A 14,955-nucleotide genomic window follows, 5' to 3' on the forward strand; every position below is an offset into this window, starting at 1 on the left:
AAAAAAAAAAAAAAAAACTGCCAAACTCGCCGGGGCACAGTGGCTCATGCCTGTAATCCCAGCACTTAGAGAGGCCAAAGCAGGTGGATGACTTGCGCTCATGAGTTCGAGACCAGCCTGGGCAACATAGCAAAAACCCATCTCTAGCTAAAATACAAAAATTAGTTGGGTGTGTTTTTACATATCTGTGGTCCCAGCTACTTGGCAGGCTGAGGTGGAAGGATCACTGGAACCAGAAAGTTGAGGCTGCAGTGAGCCACGATCGCACCACTGCACTCCAGCCTGGGTGACACAGTAACAGCCCGTCTTAGAAAATAATATTTTAAAAAATTAAATTAAAAAAAGAGAAAACACTGCCAAATTGAATTTAACGGAATGTTATTAAAAGGATTATACAAGGCCAGGTGTGGAGGCTGATGCCTGAAATCCCAGCACTTTGGGAGACTGAGGCAGGTGGATCACTTGAGGTCAGGAGTTCCAGACCAGCCTGGCCAAAATGGTGACACACTCTCCCTCCTAAAAATATTTTTAAAAATTAGCTGGGTGTGGTGGTGGGCACTTGTAATCCCAGCTACCTGGGAGGCTGTGGCACAAGAATTGCTTGAACCTGGGAGGCTGAGGAGTCCGAGACCAGCCTGATATCAACATGGAGAAACCATGTCTCTACTAAAAATACAAAATTAGCTGGGTGTGGTGGTGCATACCTGTAATCGCAACTACTCCGGAGGCTGAGGCAGGAGAATCCATGAGGTGGAGATTGCAGTGAGCTGAGATCATGCCACTGCACTCCAATCTGGGTGACAGAGTGAGGCTGTCTCAAAAAAAAAAAAAAAAAAAAAAGACTGAAAAATTAGGCAACCTGTCCAAGAACACAGCTGCAGTGACAATTAGCAAAGCTGGGATTCCAACCCAGGTCCATCTCACAGTCACACCATAGTTTTCTTGCTGCGACGGCACCTTATGCTATAGATGGCATCCCAGACACAGAGCAGTCAGTATTTAGCTACTGTTTTTAACATTCGTTACACGGGAATCATGTAAGGAATCACATAAAGAATCCCGTAGGCCGAGCACAGTGGCTCACACCTGAAATCCCAGCACTTTGGGAAGCTGAGGCAGGCGGATCACGAGGCCAGGAGTTCGAGACTAGCCTGGCCAACAGGGTGAAATCCATCTCTACTAAACACACACACACACACACACACACACACACGCTGGGCGTGGTGGTGGGTGCCTGTAATCCCAGCTTTCTTGGGAAGCTAAGGCAGGAAAATCGTTTGAACCCGGGAGGCAAAGCAGAGATCGCGACATTGCACTCCAGCCTGGGAGACAGGGCAAGACTCCGCCTCAAAAAAAAGAAAAAAAATCACGCAAACAGGATTTTGTTTGTAACTCAAACATTACTACTTTGTGATACTGGCTAATTTATTTAACTTCTGGGTCTCGGTTATGCTGGGTTTTTTTTGTTTTTTTTTTTGAGACAGTCTCGCTCTGCTGTCACCGGGCTGCAGTTCAGTGGAGGGATGTCCGCTGCCTCAGCTTCCTGGGCTCTCAAGCGATCCTCCCACCTCAGCCTCCCAGGTAGCTAGGACGACAAGTACGAGCCATCATGCTCGGCTGATTTTTAAAATTCCTTTTGTCGAGACGAGCTCTTGCTCTGCTGCCCAGGCTGGTTTCGAACTCCTGGCCTCAAGCGATTCTCTTGCCTGAGGTTCCCAAAGACTCAGCTGCTTTTGGATCAACCGATCCCGTTAAGATCCTTTAACTGGAACACCTGTCACATCCTAGGATCCGGGAAGGCTGAAAGGTCAGTCTTTGAAGCGTCCCTTGGCGCAGCGGCTCCGCTTCACCTCCCATTCCGGTTACCACCGCGGCCGCAGCCCACATGACGCCGCGGTCCCAGCGTCGCCCTCGTCGCGTCGGAAGCCGGAAGCGCGGGACTGAGCCACAGATTGGGAAACGCCGGCTTCTCCGGGGCTCCCAAAGCCCCAACTTCAGCCAGGATGCTGCCCCCTTCCCTTTGTTCGCGGGCGTCAGGGCGGCGTCGCCCTACGCTCCGGACTTCCGCCCGTCACGAGCCCAAGGCCCCGGAAGTGACGTTTGCGCGCCGTGCGTAACGTGCGTGCGGTGGCGGTGGCGGTGGCGGTGCCGGGGGCGGGGCGAGCGGGAGGGTGGGTGTGAGGCGGGGGCGGCCCCGGGATCCCAGACCTGCCTGAGAGACGCTGGGCGAGCGGTGGTGTGGACGCCGGCGGAGCCGCGGGCGAGGTACGGAGCGGACGGACGGCGGCCGAGGGCGGCGCGGCTCTCAGCGCTGGGGGCCGGGCGGCGGGGCGTCTCGGGCCGGGGGCGGCGGGTCGGTTGGTCCGTGCCGTCCGCGCGGCCGGGGCAGTTGCGCGTCGGTGCCTCCCGCCGCCCTTCGTCCCACATTCCGAGCCGGTCAGCGCCGCCCTCCCGGTTCCGGGCCGCCCTCGGCTCCTCAGTCCTCACAGCGCGCGGCCTCCCTGTCCCAGACGCTGGGTGCCGGGACCCGCAGCGCCCGGCTGATCCCCGACGGCCTGACGCGGAGCGTTTCCTGGCCGCCTCCCTCCCCGGCGGCTCCCCTCGACCCGGACGCGCGCTCCGAAGCAACACCTGTGTTCGCGCGGGACCCTCCCGGGACCTCCCCGGAACGCGCCTGGATGGGACGCTCGCACCCGGGCTGCAGCTACCCCCATCGCAACGGGGGCGCCAGGACTCGATGCCGCGTCGCCCTGGGGGGAAGGAAGCGTCCCGGAGTTGGGAGGGCGTTTGAAGCCTGTGGTCCTGACTTCCACTCCGTGGCTGAGGCGGGGCTGCGGGGCTGGGGTTCGGAGCAGAAGGCCCTATTTCCGAACCGTCGGGGAGGAGAGCCGAGGGATGCCCATCACGGAAGTTTAGGGAGAGGAGAGGGAGGGACTCAGCCGCTTTGGAGACTGGGTCATAGGCAGCTGGCGGTGTCTCAGGGCGGGTGACCAATCCTTGCGGTTGGGAAATGTGTCACGGGCGCCGGTAGGCTCGTTTTGCCTTTGCGATTAGATAGGAAATTTTCCCAGGACGAGTTTACGGCGGCAGCACCTTGGGAGTTGGTTTTTGGCTTGGAGACATACTTTTCCTCCTCTAAAACTAAAACTGCTTTGTTTTTATTTGTTCATTTATTTTTTAGAAATGAGATCTCACTCTGTTGCCCAGGCCGGTCTCAAACTCCTGGCCTTAAGTCATCCTCCCTTCTCGGCCTCTCAGAGTGCTGGGATTACAGGCGTGAGCCACCGTGCGGCTTTAACTGCTGTTAAAGTCTGTTTCTTTTCTTTTTTTTTTTTTTGAGACGGAGTTTCGCTCTTGTTACCCAGGCTGGAGTGCAATGGCGCTATCTCGGCTCACCGCAACCTCCGCCTCCTGGGTTCAGGCAATTCTCCTGCCTCAGCCTCCTGAGTAGCTGGGATTACAGGCACGTGCCACCATGCCCAGCTAATTTTTTGTATTTTTAGTAGAGACGGGGTTTCACTATGTTGACCAGGATGGTCTCGATCTCTTGACCTTGTGATCCACCCGCCTCGGCCTCCCAAAGTGCTGGGATTACAGGCGTGAGCCACCGCGCCCGGCTAAAGTCTGTTTCTTAAAGTTGCTGTACCAAGAAACTTCCCAGAGATGCAAGAAAATTTGATTATATTGTTAATATTTAATGATAAGTAACATTTTGCTTTTAAGAGTTACTGATTCATAGCCGCAGGATTAAAAAATGTTCAGGATTTGAATTTTTAATGTCCTTCCAAGCAGTCATGTTTCTGCTCTCTAGATGTTAGCCAGCTGAAAAGAAGGGACAGTCAAGATACTTTCAAAGCCGGGCGCGGTGGCTCAAGCCTGTAATCCCAGCACTTTGGGAGGCCGAGGCGGGTGGATCACGAGGTCAAGAGATCGAGACCATCCTGGTCAACATGGTGAAACCCCGTCTCTACTAAAAATACAAAAAATCAGCTGGGCATGGTGGCGCATGCCTGTAATCCCAGCTACTCAGGAGGCTGAGGCAGGAGAATTGCCTGAACCCGGGAGGCGGAGGTTGCGGTGAGCCGAGATCGCGCCATTGCACTCCAGCCTGGGCAACAAGAGTGAAACTCCGTCTCAAAAAAAAAAAAAAAGATACTTTCAAAACATTGTGGTAAGGAGTGTGAGCTAAGATGGAGCACCAAGGAAGGAGCTGGGCATTTAGGCCAGGCTGTTGGGCGTAGAGCCTGGAAGGGGTCAGGGAATACTTTCTGCAGGTGCCTTGAAGAATGATTAACATTCACTCTACAGGGTTCATTGAGGGAGAGGAGGGAACCAAAGGAGAGAAGGCCAGTAACTGCAAGGAAGTGCTTGCTTGCTTATTTATTTATTAATTTAGAGACCGAGTGTCACTTCGTCACTGGAGTACAGTGACGCGATTGTGAGTCTCTGAAGTCTCAACTGCCTGGGCTCAAGTGATCCTCCCACCACAGCCTCCAGAGTAGTTGGGACTGCAAATGTGTGTTGCCACGCCCAGCTGATTTTTAAATATTTTGTAAAGATGGAGTCTTGCTGTGTTGCCCAGGCTGGTCTTGAACTCCTGGAGTCAAGCAGTCCTCTCACCCCAGCCTCCCAAAGTGCTGAAATTACAGGTATCAGCTACTGAGCCTGGAGGGTGGTTATTGTTCAAGTGAAAAAGTGCAAGACAGAGATACAGGAGCTTAGGCCTTATCTGATGGTGACAGAACCAGGGAGGGGTTTTTAGCTGGGTCGTTGTGTGGTTAAAATGAGTCTTTCTGTTGCCCAGGCTGGAATGCAGTGGGACGAACACAGCTCACTATAGCTCAGTGTGGCCTCCACCACCCAGGCTTAAGCGATTCTCCCGTCTCAGCCTCCCAAGTAGCTGGGACCACAGGCCTGCCACCTACTAATTTAGTCTGCCTGGCTTAATTTTTCTGTAGAGATGGAATCCCTATATGTTGCCAGGGTGATCTGGAACTCCTGGCCTCAAGTGATTCTCTAGCCTCAGCCTCCCAAAGTGTTAGGATTACAAACATGAGCTGCTGCACCCAGCCCTAAAATGAAATTTTATGTAGCTCTTACACACAGGCTGCCATGTGGCTGATAAGGATTGTTTTCAGTATAGTGCTTCATTATTTACCTTTCTTTTTTCTTTTTTTTTTTTTTTTTGGAGACAAAGTCTCTCTCTGTCGCCAGGCTGGAACATGGTGTTGTGATCTCTGCTCACTGCAACCTCCGCCTCCCGGGTTCAAGCAATTCTCCTATCTCAGCCTCCCAAGTGGCTGAGACTACAGGTGTGTGCCACAAAGCCTGGCTACTTACTGCTGTATTGTATTTTAATCTCCCCTGCTCATTAATGTTTGAAGTGAGGCCGGGCATGGTGGCTCAGGCATGTAATCCCAGCACTTTAGGAGGCCAAGATGGGAGGATTGCTTGAGGCCAGGAGTTGGAGACCAGCCTGGGCAACATAGCAAGACTTCATCTCTACAAAAGAAAAAAGGTACTTGAATGGAATATATGCTCATTTACTAGTTGTTTCTTTCTGTAAGGCTGTCTGACTTAGCTAATTTGTAAACAGGAATTCTGCATTTCTGTCTTTGCATTTATTTGATTTGATAAGAATAATTCATTGATTCTTTGATTTTTTTTTTTTTTTGGGCTGGTTTTCAATGAAGAAAATGTTACCAGTACTTACTCATTGTGATGTATCAGGGTCACTACCTGTTGGGATCTGTTCTGCAGACCCTGACTCAGTGACAGGTGAATAAAGTACACTGATACACAGATAGTTTGCTTTGCCAGTTTGGCCGAGGGTCCCTGCAGCTTCTTAGAGACTCCCTGGAGACCGCTGTAAACAGTTGCAACTGCTGGCCCCCACCAGCCAGAGACTTGCATTTATTTAGTAAAGTTTAATTGACAAAGGCTTGAGTCAACACCATTAGCGTGAAGATTAAAGCATAGGCTTCAGTACCCAAAACAGACACCATTAGAGGGTCATCTCCCTGGTTGACCTCCCCCTGAGAGGGTCATCAGCTCAAAGGTTAGTCTTAAGACCACATGAGTAAACAAGTTAGTTAGATGAACTCCTCCATGTACCCTATTTGATTTGCTTATTAACTAAATGTAAAGGGGATTTAGGCTGCCTTCAGCTGAAACTTCTACTGAAACTATGAAAAAGCCCTTAGGCCTTCCAAAAGAGTTTGAGACTATATACTGTAACCCTCTCTACTATTTTTCTCTTAATATTTTTGCTACCGTCCTGAGTGAATTCCCACAGTGTTGCCTACATGTAGAACTAAGATCCTGGCCAGGTATGGTGGCTCATGCCTGTAATCCCAGCACTTTGGGAGGCTGAGGCAGGCAGATCACCAAGGTCAGGAGTTTGAGACCAGTCTGGCCAACATGGTGAAACCCCATCTCTACTAAAAATACAAAAATTAGCCGGGTGTGGTGGCAGGCACCTGTAATCCCAGGTACTGGAGAGGTTGAGGCCAGAGAATTGCTTAAATCTGGGAGGCAGAGGTTGCAGTGAGCTGAGATTGCGCCGTTGCACTCCAGTCTGGGTGACAGAGCAAGACTCCATCTCAAAAAAAAAAACAAAAAACAAAAAACTAAGATCCTGATTTCTTAATCGGTGTTTCGCTAGAGGCATAGAATTTCAATCTTGACTGTGAATTTAATTTCTGGTTTTATTGGCTGCAGAGCAAACATCTCCAGCAGAGATGACCTATCTCTAAAATGTAGGAAATACCTGTGTAACCTAACACCTGTGATTCAGAATAGAAATGGTACCAAGTGGCTTCTTAGCCCATCAACACAGTTATCACATTATAGGCTGGGCACGGTGGCTCATTCTTGTAATCCCAACACTTCTGGGAGTCCGAAGTGGGAGGATCACTTGAGTCCAGGAGTTCCAGGCTGCAGTGAGCTGTTATCAAGCCACTGCACTCCAGCCTGGGTGACAGAGTGATACCCTGTCTCCATAAAAAGTTTCATAGTGGAGGCCAAACATTTTGAAAGTCTTATTAAATGCATACATCTATCATAAAGCACTGTAGAAACATTATGTGTGTTATTTCACATGGCTGAAGTGAGTTGAAGTAATCTGGACTATTGTTACAATATATAAACGTGAAAGCCAGTTAACTTCTTTTTGTCCCACTTAATACTGTTTAACTTATGTTTATTTGTTTGATGTTTGGATAAAGCTACTAAAATGCTTTAGGAACAGATTATACTTTTATGGTGCTGTTTTCAAGTTCCCTCTGAAATTTCTGTTTTCCGTGAAGTTGCTGTCAGGAGGATAGGAAGTATAATATTTATTTATAGTAGACCTTTTTTTTTCTGTTTTTGAGACAAGTGTCACTCTGTCACCCAGGCTGGAGTGCAGTGGCACGATCTCAACTCACTGCAACTTCCTCCTCCCCGGTTCAAGCGATTCTTGTGCCTTAGCCACCTGAGTAGCTTTGCAGGGGGAACCGAGTTTCACTCTTCTCATTGCTCACAGGCTGGAGTGCAGTGATGTGATCTCAGCTTACCTGCAACCCGGCTAATTTTTTTTTTTCTTTTTAGATGGAGTTTCACTCTTGTCACCCAGGCTGGAGTGCAGTGGCTCTATCTCAGCTTACTGCAACCTCCGCCTCCTGGGTTCAGGTGATTCTCCTTCCTCAGCCTCCTGAGTAGCTGGGATTACAGGCATTTGTCACCTCACCCAGCTAATTTTTGTATTTTTAGCAGAGACAGGGTTTCACCACCTTGGCCAGGCTGGTCTCGAACTCCTGACCTCAGTTTATACATCAACATTGGCTTCTCAGTGTGCTGGGATTACAAGTGTGAGCCAATGCACCCGGCCCTAATGGAATATTTAAATTTGTTTCTGGTAGCATAGTTCTCTTGGTAATGGTTACTAGGAGGGCCAGGAACCATGATTATAATCAATTAATCATGTTAAAAGTCAGAAGTTACAGTCAGAATAAGTATGTGTTCATGAACGAGCAAAATGTTATACACTGAGGGAGTGTTAAGCTTTTTATTTTCTCCCTGTAGCAGTGAGGAGATTGCTGAAAATCTCTGAAGCAGAAATGTAACAAGAGTTTTGAGAGCTCTAAATTCTCTGCTGCCTCACCCTAAGGAATGGTTGGCAGCATCTCTATGCTAGGCACAAAACAACTTAGGAGGAATTGTAAAGATCCTGTGAACCACATTGGAAGCTATTCAGTTCCCATTCAAAATAAATATGCAACCGTAATTGAATTTATGGTGATTTGGTCTGTATTCTAAAATTAAAAATGGCTTCTGGGGCATTTTCACATAGGGATATATTTATAATTTTCTTCGTGCTTTGCAGTTAAAAATACATAATGAAAATGTTTTAATTTTGTAGTTCCTCTGTTAGAATTTTCTAATTTTAAGCACTTTCATTTTTCCTAAAGAAGGCACTTTGAAGCACATAAAAGAAAATGCATTTAGAAATAGAACATAGAAAATATTTATTAATCAAAGAAAATGTTTTCTTATTGTGCTGTATTTTTTTTAAGTGGAACGTATCATTTACTTGTTACACATCTTGTTCCTGAAAGGATTTGTAATGACTTACAAAGATACATATGACATACTGTTGGTAACATACAGAGATAAGTCGGTGATGAGGAATTCAGGACTGAGGGGAAATTAAAATGGAAACAGGAATGAGCTGTGTTCATAGAGCACTTGGACTGAAGTCTTACTTGTTAAAGGGCCACAAATTTGGGCTTTGCTTTTGAGTAGCCAATTCAGAGAGAAATACAATCAGTTACATGGTTCAGTGACCATAAAAGAGATCAGTTTCTCCTTTGAATTCCCAGAGACACATTACAACATGCGTTTCAAAGGGCTGTGTGTTGAGTTTTACTTTATGTTTTAGTAAAACTCCTCATTGCCTTATTGTATAAGATGGTGACATAACGTCAAAACATTCTGTAAAAGCATTTCTCTTGCCTGCAAAATAACGTGATCTGAGAACTTAGATCTCTAGACTGATTAAAGGATCCGTTTTAGATTATCTAGATAAGTAGGTGGGTTGTACATTCCTCAGCTACCTTCCATACTTTCTCCGTGGATCTTTTGTAATGAATTTATCAGCAGTCCGGTTTGAGTTTGTGCTTCCTGACAAGTTCCTTGAGTACATCTGTTTTCTGTTGTTGGTGAATCATGAAGCCATATGTTTACACAGGTGTGCTTTATCATAGGGGTATCACTATGGAAGAATCTGACAAGGGCACATATTTGTTTGTTTGTTTTTTGGAAGAAAATCACTTTATTCTAATTAACTCAAAGAATAAAATCATAACAGCTAGTTTAAGGATGCCATGCAAACATCTACCCAGCTCCAAATTTGGTACCATCTTAATGAAACTGCAACTGAAATACCCTTTTCAGTTGCAGTTCTGAAGCAGGAAAGCTATGACAGAGGAGAGGTTTACTTGGTGATTACACTTTATATCTTCACTATCAATTTTATTTTTATGCTAAATAACTTAAGAGAGCTGATTTTCCAGTTCTCTAATTTGAACTTCCTGATTAGATGAATCTGTTTGCAAGTCTGCACTGTTTCAGCCCCTCATTGAAACCCTCACAGAGCTTTCTGTCACCCTGCTTCTGGGCACACTCCAAAATGTTTTATATCATATGAGCAAGGCTGCTATTGTGGTGCCGACTGGGTTCCTTGAGGCTCCTGGTAAGTGCTATCAGGCCTTGAGGCTCAGCATGACTTCCTCCACCGAAGCCCCGCTGGTGGCATGACCCAGTGTGTATCTGACAGGGGAACATATTTGAATGAAATCCACCTCACCTCTATACAGAGATGGGCTGAGGGAATACCAGACTGAAGATTCATTTCTGGAAGTAGGTTGTGGGATGTGAGTGCCAGCACAGAGAGCACTGGCTTAGAAAGCCCAGGCCTATGATTTATTTTTTAACATGGGAACAGATCCACTCATCTTAGATGAAATGTCCAGTAAGTTGTTTTATCTGTATTTTGCTCCAGCTGAAGAGTTGCACTTTCAACAAGTAATAATGGTTCAAATTTTCAAATGCTAGCAGGAGCCAGGCATCGTGCTAATGGAGAGAGACCATCCCTATTCACCCCTACTCAGTAAACAGTGGGTGAAACTGTCCTTGCCTGTGTATAGTTATTGTAATGCTGTGTTTCCTTAATTGTATATCCATAAGGCTTTTGACATTGTTACCTAAATGTGTTTCTAAAAAAGGAGTTGTGCTGGTGACCAAAGTTTTGAATAGAATATTAGAAAGCAAATACGAAGTGTGAAAACAAAAAACAGAACCAGGTGAGGTGTTGAGCACTTGTAGTACCAGCTACTTGGGAGGCTGAGGCGGGAGGATTGCTGGAGATCAGGTGTTAGAGGCTGTAGTGTGCTATCATTGTGTCTGTAGATAGCCACTACACTGTAGCCTGGGCAGCAAAGCAAGACTCTGTCTCTTTAAAAAAAAAATAAAAAAGAAAAACAAAACTACAAGCTAATAAAATAGAGTGTCTAAAATTTATAACTGATGCCTCATGAGATAATATGCTTGGCTCCTATTTAGCAAGTTGGATTATGTTTTTATTTGTGTAAATTGGCCGTTGCAGTTGAGGTTGCAGTGAGATAAGCATGTAGATTTTATTTGTTTAGGATTTTAAATGCCGTATAGTCATGAATGGACACTTTTATTTATTTATTTTTTTTGAGACGGAGTTTCGCTCTTGTTGCCCAGGCTGGAGTGCAATGGCGCGATCTGGGCTCACCGCAACCTCCGCCTCCTGGGTTCAGGTAATTCTCCTGCCTCAGCCTCCTGAGTAGCTGGGACTACAGGCACGCGCCACCATGCCCACCTAATTTTTTGTAGTTTTAGTAGAGACGGGGTTTCACCATGTTGACAAGGATGGTCTTGATCTCTTGACCTCGTGATCCACCCGCCTCGGCCTCCCAAAGTGCTGGGATTACAGGCTTGAGCCACCGCGCCTGGCCTGAATGGACACTTTTAAATACCATTTATGAGAATTCCAGTGGCAAAGTGCTTTCATACCCATATGCCAACTGCTGATGCTTCTTTAAAATGTTATGATGTTGCCTGGAAATACAGTGGTCCCAGGAAACACAATGTCTCATGACAGAAACAGTACTGAAGTTCAGTATTTAAGTTCTTTAAATATCAGCTATATTGAGTAGACAGTACTTTCTCTCAAGAGCCTACTTTTGGTTTTTGACATATTAGGGAACAAATTGCAGACACAGTTTTTTCATTACCTGTAAGAGCCTTTTCAATACTTCTGTCTAGTAACTCAATGCATTGAAAGATACACATTTTTTGCTGGGTGTGGTGGCTCACGCCTGTAATCCCAGCACTTTGGGAGGCCAAGGTGGGCGGATCACCTGAGGTCGGGAGTTTGAGACTAGCTTGACCAACATGGAGAAACTTTGTCTCTACTAAAAATATAAAATTAGCTAGGCGTGGTGGTGCATGCCTGTCATCGCAGCTACTCGGGAGGCTGAGGCAGGAGAATCGCTTAAATCCGGGAAGTGGAGGTTGCAGAGAGCCAAGATCACCCATTGCACTCCAGCCTGGGCAACAAGAGTGAAACTCCGTCCCAAAATAAATAAATAAATAAAAAGATATACATTGTTCTAGTGCTATAAATATATTGGTACATTTAAATATACTATACACATAAAATGGTACTTGAGAAATAAATTGAAATTGTTTTGAGGTTTTTTAGATTCTGACAGAAAAACTGGTTAGCCAGTTGGACTGCAGGTCCAACCAGTTCCAGCCCCAACCAGTTCCAGTCCCAAACATAGGCAATAGTGATTATGATAGCGATTCTTCCATTTAGTTCAGTGAAACGCAAAGATTTCAGTTTCATTCTTCAGCGAATACTTTACGCGTATTTGGAGAAGAATCTAATCTAAAAAGACTCTTCTTCTGTTTGTTCTGCTGTTAAATACACCCATTGAATTCTTTTAGTAATACTTTTCAGATCTAGAATTTCAATTTGACACTTATAAATTCCAATTTGCAGTTGAAATTCTTATTTATATATTTATTTATTTTGAGACAGAGTCTCTATCACCCAGCCTGGAGTGCAGTGGTGCCATCTCAGCTCATTGCAACTTCTGCCTCCCAGGTTCAGGCAATTCTCTGCCTTAGCCTCCCAAGTAACTGGGATTACAGGTGCCTGCCACCACGTCCAGCTAATTTTGTATTTTTAGTCAAGACAGGGTTTAACCACCTTGGCCAGGCTATTCTTGAACTCCTGACCTTGTGATCCACCCACCTCGGCCACCCAAAGTGCTGGGATTACAGGCGTGAGCCACCGCACCTGGCTGAAATTCTTAATCTTTTTATATGTTTTCTCTCTCTTTCTTTTTTCTTTTTTGAGAAAGAGTCACACTTTGTTGCCAAGGCGGGAGTGCAGTGGTGTGAACTTGGCTCACTGCAACCTCCACCTCCCAGGTTCAAGCAGTTCTCCTGCCTGAGCCTCATGAGTAGCTGGGACTACAGACATGCACCACCACACCTGGCTAATTTTTTTATTTTTAGTAGAGACAGGGTTTCACCTTCTCAAACTCTGACCTCAAGTGGTGTGCCCACCCTAGCCTCCCAAAGTGTTGGGATTACAGATGTGAGCCACCGTGCCTGGCCTTTCCTCTTTTTTTCTATTTTTAAAAACATACTTACCATTAAATAAGTCTTCCTGGTAAAATCAAGCGTAAATCATATGAGCCTCTGCTTCTGTTATCTGCTTTTCCTGTTGGTTTTTAGTTATCTGAATGTGAGGCACTGTGAATACAGTAAGGGTCTGGATGATGCTATTCTTTTTCAGGGAAGAAATCACTCTTCCTTTTGCTAGGCAGGCAGTGTGGGGGCTGATCACCTAATACTGCTAGGGACTGAGCTGAGGGTTGAGGCTGTGTTGCAGGTTGGATGAGGCTGCTTTGTGTTCTGATTTGCTCTTACTCCTGGCAAGTACCCACCTAAGGCTTTCAGTGATAGTCTTGTGAGTTTAGAGGAGTCCCTCCCCAACAAGGGGAGAGTCATATTTGTCTCTTGAGGACAATTCAGTCTTGATTTTCAGAGGCTTTCGGTTTTGTTTTGAAGCCTTCTCTATGTGGGTGCAGAATTTGGGTTGTGTCTTCAGGGGAAAACCAGCCTTGTGTTAAGCCCAACCACCCTTGTGTTAAGCCCAGATTTTGACTCCTATTTCACTGGGTCCTTGAGCCACAAAAGTCATAATCTTAGGCTGGGCACATTGGCTCACACCTGTAATCCCAGCACTTTGGGAGGCCAAGGTGGGAGGATCACTTGAGCCCAGGAGTTCAAGACCAGCCTGGGCAACAAAGACCCCATCTATCTTTAAAAAAAAAAAAAAAAAAAAAAAAAAACACAACTGAAAAATCAGCCAAGTGTGGTGGCATGAACTAATGGTACCAGCTACTCAGGAGGCTGAGGCTGAAGATTTCATGAGCCCAGGTGTTCAAGGAGTGCAGTGAGCCATGATTGTTCCACTGCACTCCAGCCTGAGTGACAGTGAGACTCTGTCTCAATTAAAAAAAAAAAAAAGTCTTTATTTTTATCTCTTCCAGAAGCTTTCTCATGGTTCCTCTGCCTCAGCAGAATCAGCAAATGCACTAGGAAAAAATTGTTTGTAGAATGTCATCTCATCTCTGAAGTTTCTCTTTTTCTAGAATCTAGATGCTTCTAGTATAGTGTATCTTGTTCCCTGCAGAAGTGTTGGTCAGCCACAAGCTACTCTGTCATATTCAGAAAAGGGAGTCTCCCATTAGGAATGAAGTTGTGAGAAGAAATGGACCCTTTCACAATTGTGGTGTTTTCTTTATAGCAGTGGTTCTCAGAGGTAGTTACTAGAAGTATTACCTGGAAACTTGTTAAATTCAAATTCTCAGGCCCTATCCCAGCGGAATCAGAAACTCTGGGGTGGGACTACTTAAAAAACTCTGTGTTTTAACTAGTCTTCCAAGTGATGCTGATGTGCACTAAAATCTGAAAATCACTGATTGTCAAGTTAGTTGTTTGCTATTTAATTTTTTACTTCCACCTTTACTGGACGCAGGAGATTGTGTAAGTGAAAGAACGCTGTCTCTGCAGGTACTTTGTCAGTTTTCTGATGAATCATTTGAGAAACTTAGAAAATATCTGTTGAGTACCTGCTCAGTTCCTGGCACTGTGGCTAAGAGCATGGGGTGGACATGTAAGCAAGTCATTGTAATAGGATATGAGTATTATAATGGCTGTATTTATAAAAAGCTGCAGGAACTGGAGAGAGAATTATCCTGTCAGTGGGGAAGATGGAGTCGGATGTCACTTGATCTTTGAACAGGGTAGGATTTGAAGGTGAACAGACAGAAGGGTATTCTAAGTGGGTTCATAAAGGATGACCATGCAATTTATTATCCAAAGGAGGTCACTTTTGAGAATCAAAGGGGGTGCTTTTAGGCCAGGACTGTTACTTGTTAACTGGGGTATATGATTGCCCTATTTGTAAAGAACAAGTAATGCTGTGAACCCACAGTTCGATGTCAGTTTGTGGAAAACTCATTTCTTCTAATTATTTGTAGTGTTTACAGCAATTCTTATTGGATGGTATATGTTTTTTTCCTAGGGCTGCTGTAAAATATTACAGGCATACTTTGGAGATATTATGAGTTTGGTTCTACATCACTGCAATAAAGTGAGTCACACACATTTTTGGGTTACCCAGTACATATAAAAGTTGTATTTTGGGCCAGGCTCCCTCTGCATCTGTGTTTCAGTTGGGGTCCGGTAATCTTCCTTTCAGTTTGAAGATCTCCCTCTGCTATTTCGTCCAGTGCCTGTCTTCCCGTAACAGTTGTTTTTTTCTCATTTGAAAATGTGTATTTTGTCATTTTTTTTTTTTTT

General features: G+C 45.5%; 1 protein-coding gene across 6 annotated transcripts in view; it reads left to right on the forward strand.

The window, feature by feature from the left end:
• Positions 1-2,158: 2,158 nt before the first annotated feature.
• The window catches only part of RABGEF1 (RAB guanine nucleotide exchange factor 1), a 76,503-nt gene continuing 63,706 nt past the window's right edge, over positions 2,159-14,955 (forward strand). For 2 of the 6 annotated variants that reach the window (XM_017509706.2, XM_017509708.2), the window contains exons 1-2: positions 2,177-2,265; positions 14,678-14,746. The gene's annotated coding sequence lies outside the window, so the exon portion shown is untranslated. Of the gene's footprint in view, positions 2,266-14,677; positions 14,747-14,955 lie in introns of all 6 variants that reach the window. The other 4 variants (XM_017509703.2, XM_017509704.2, XM_017509705.2 and 1 more) reach the window with 2 other exon arrangements.

This window comes from Cebus imitator, unplaced genomic scaffold (genome assembly GCF_001604975.1).
Source record: "Cebus imitator isolate Cc_AM_T3 unplaced genomic scaffold, Cebus_imitator-1.0 Scaffold419, whole genome shotgun sequence".
Classification (NCBI taxonomy): domain Eukaryota; kingdom Metazoa; phylum Chordata; class Mammalia; order Primates; family Cebidae; genus Cebus; species Cebus imitator.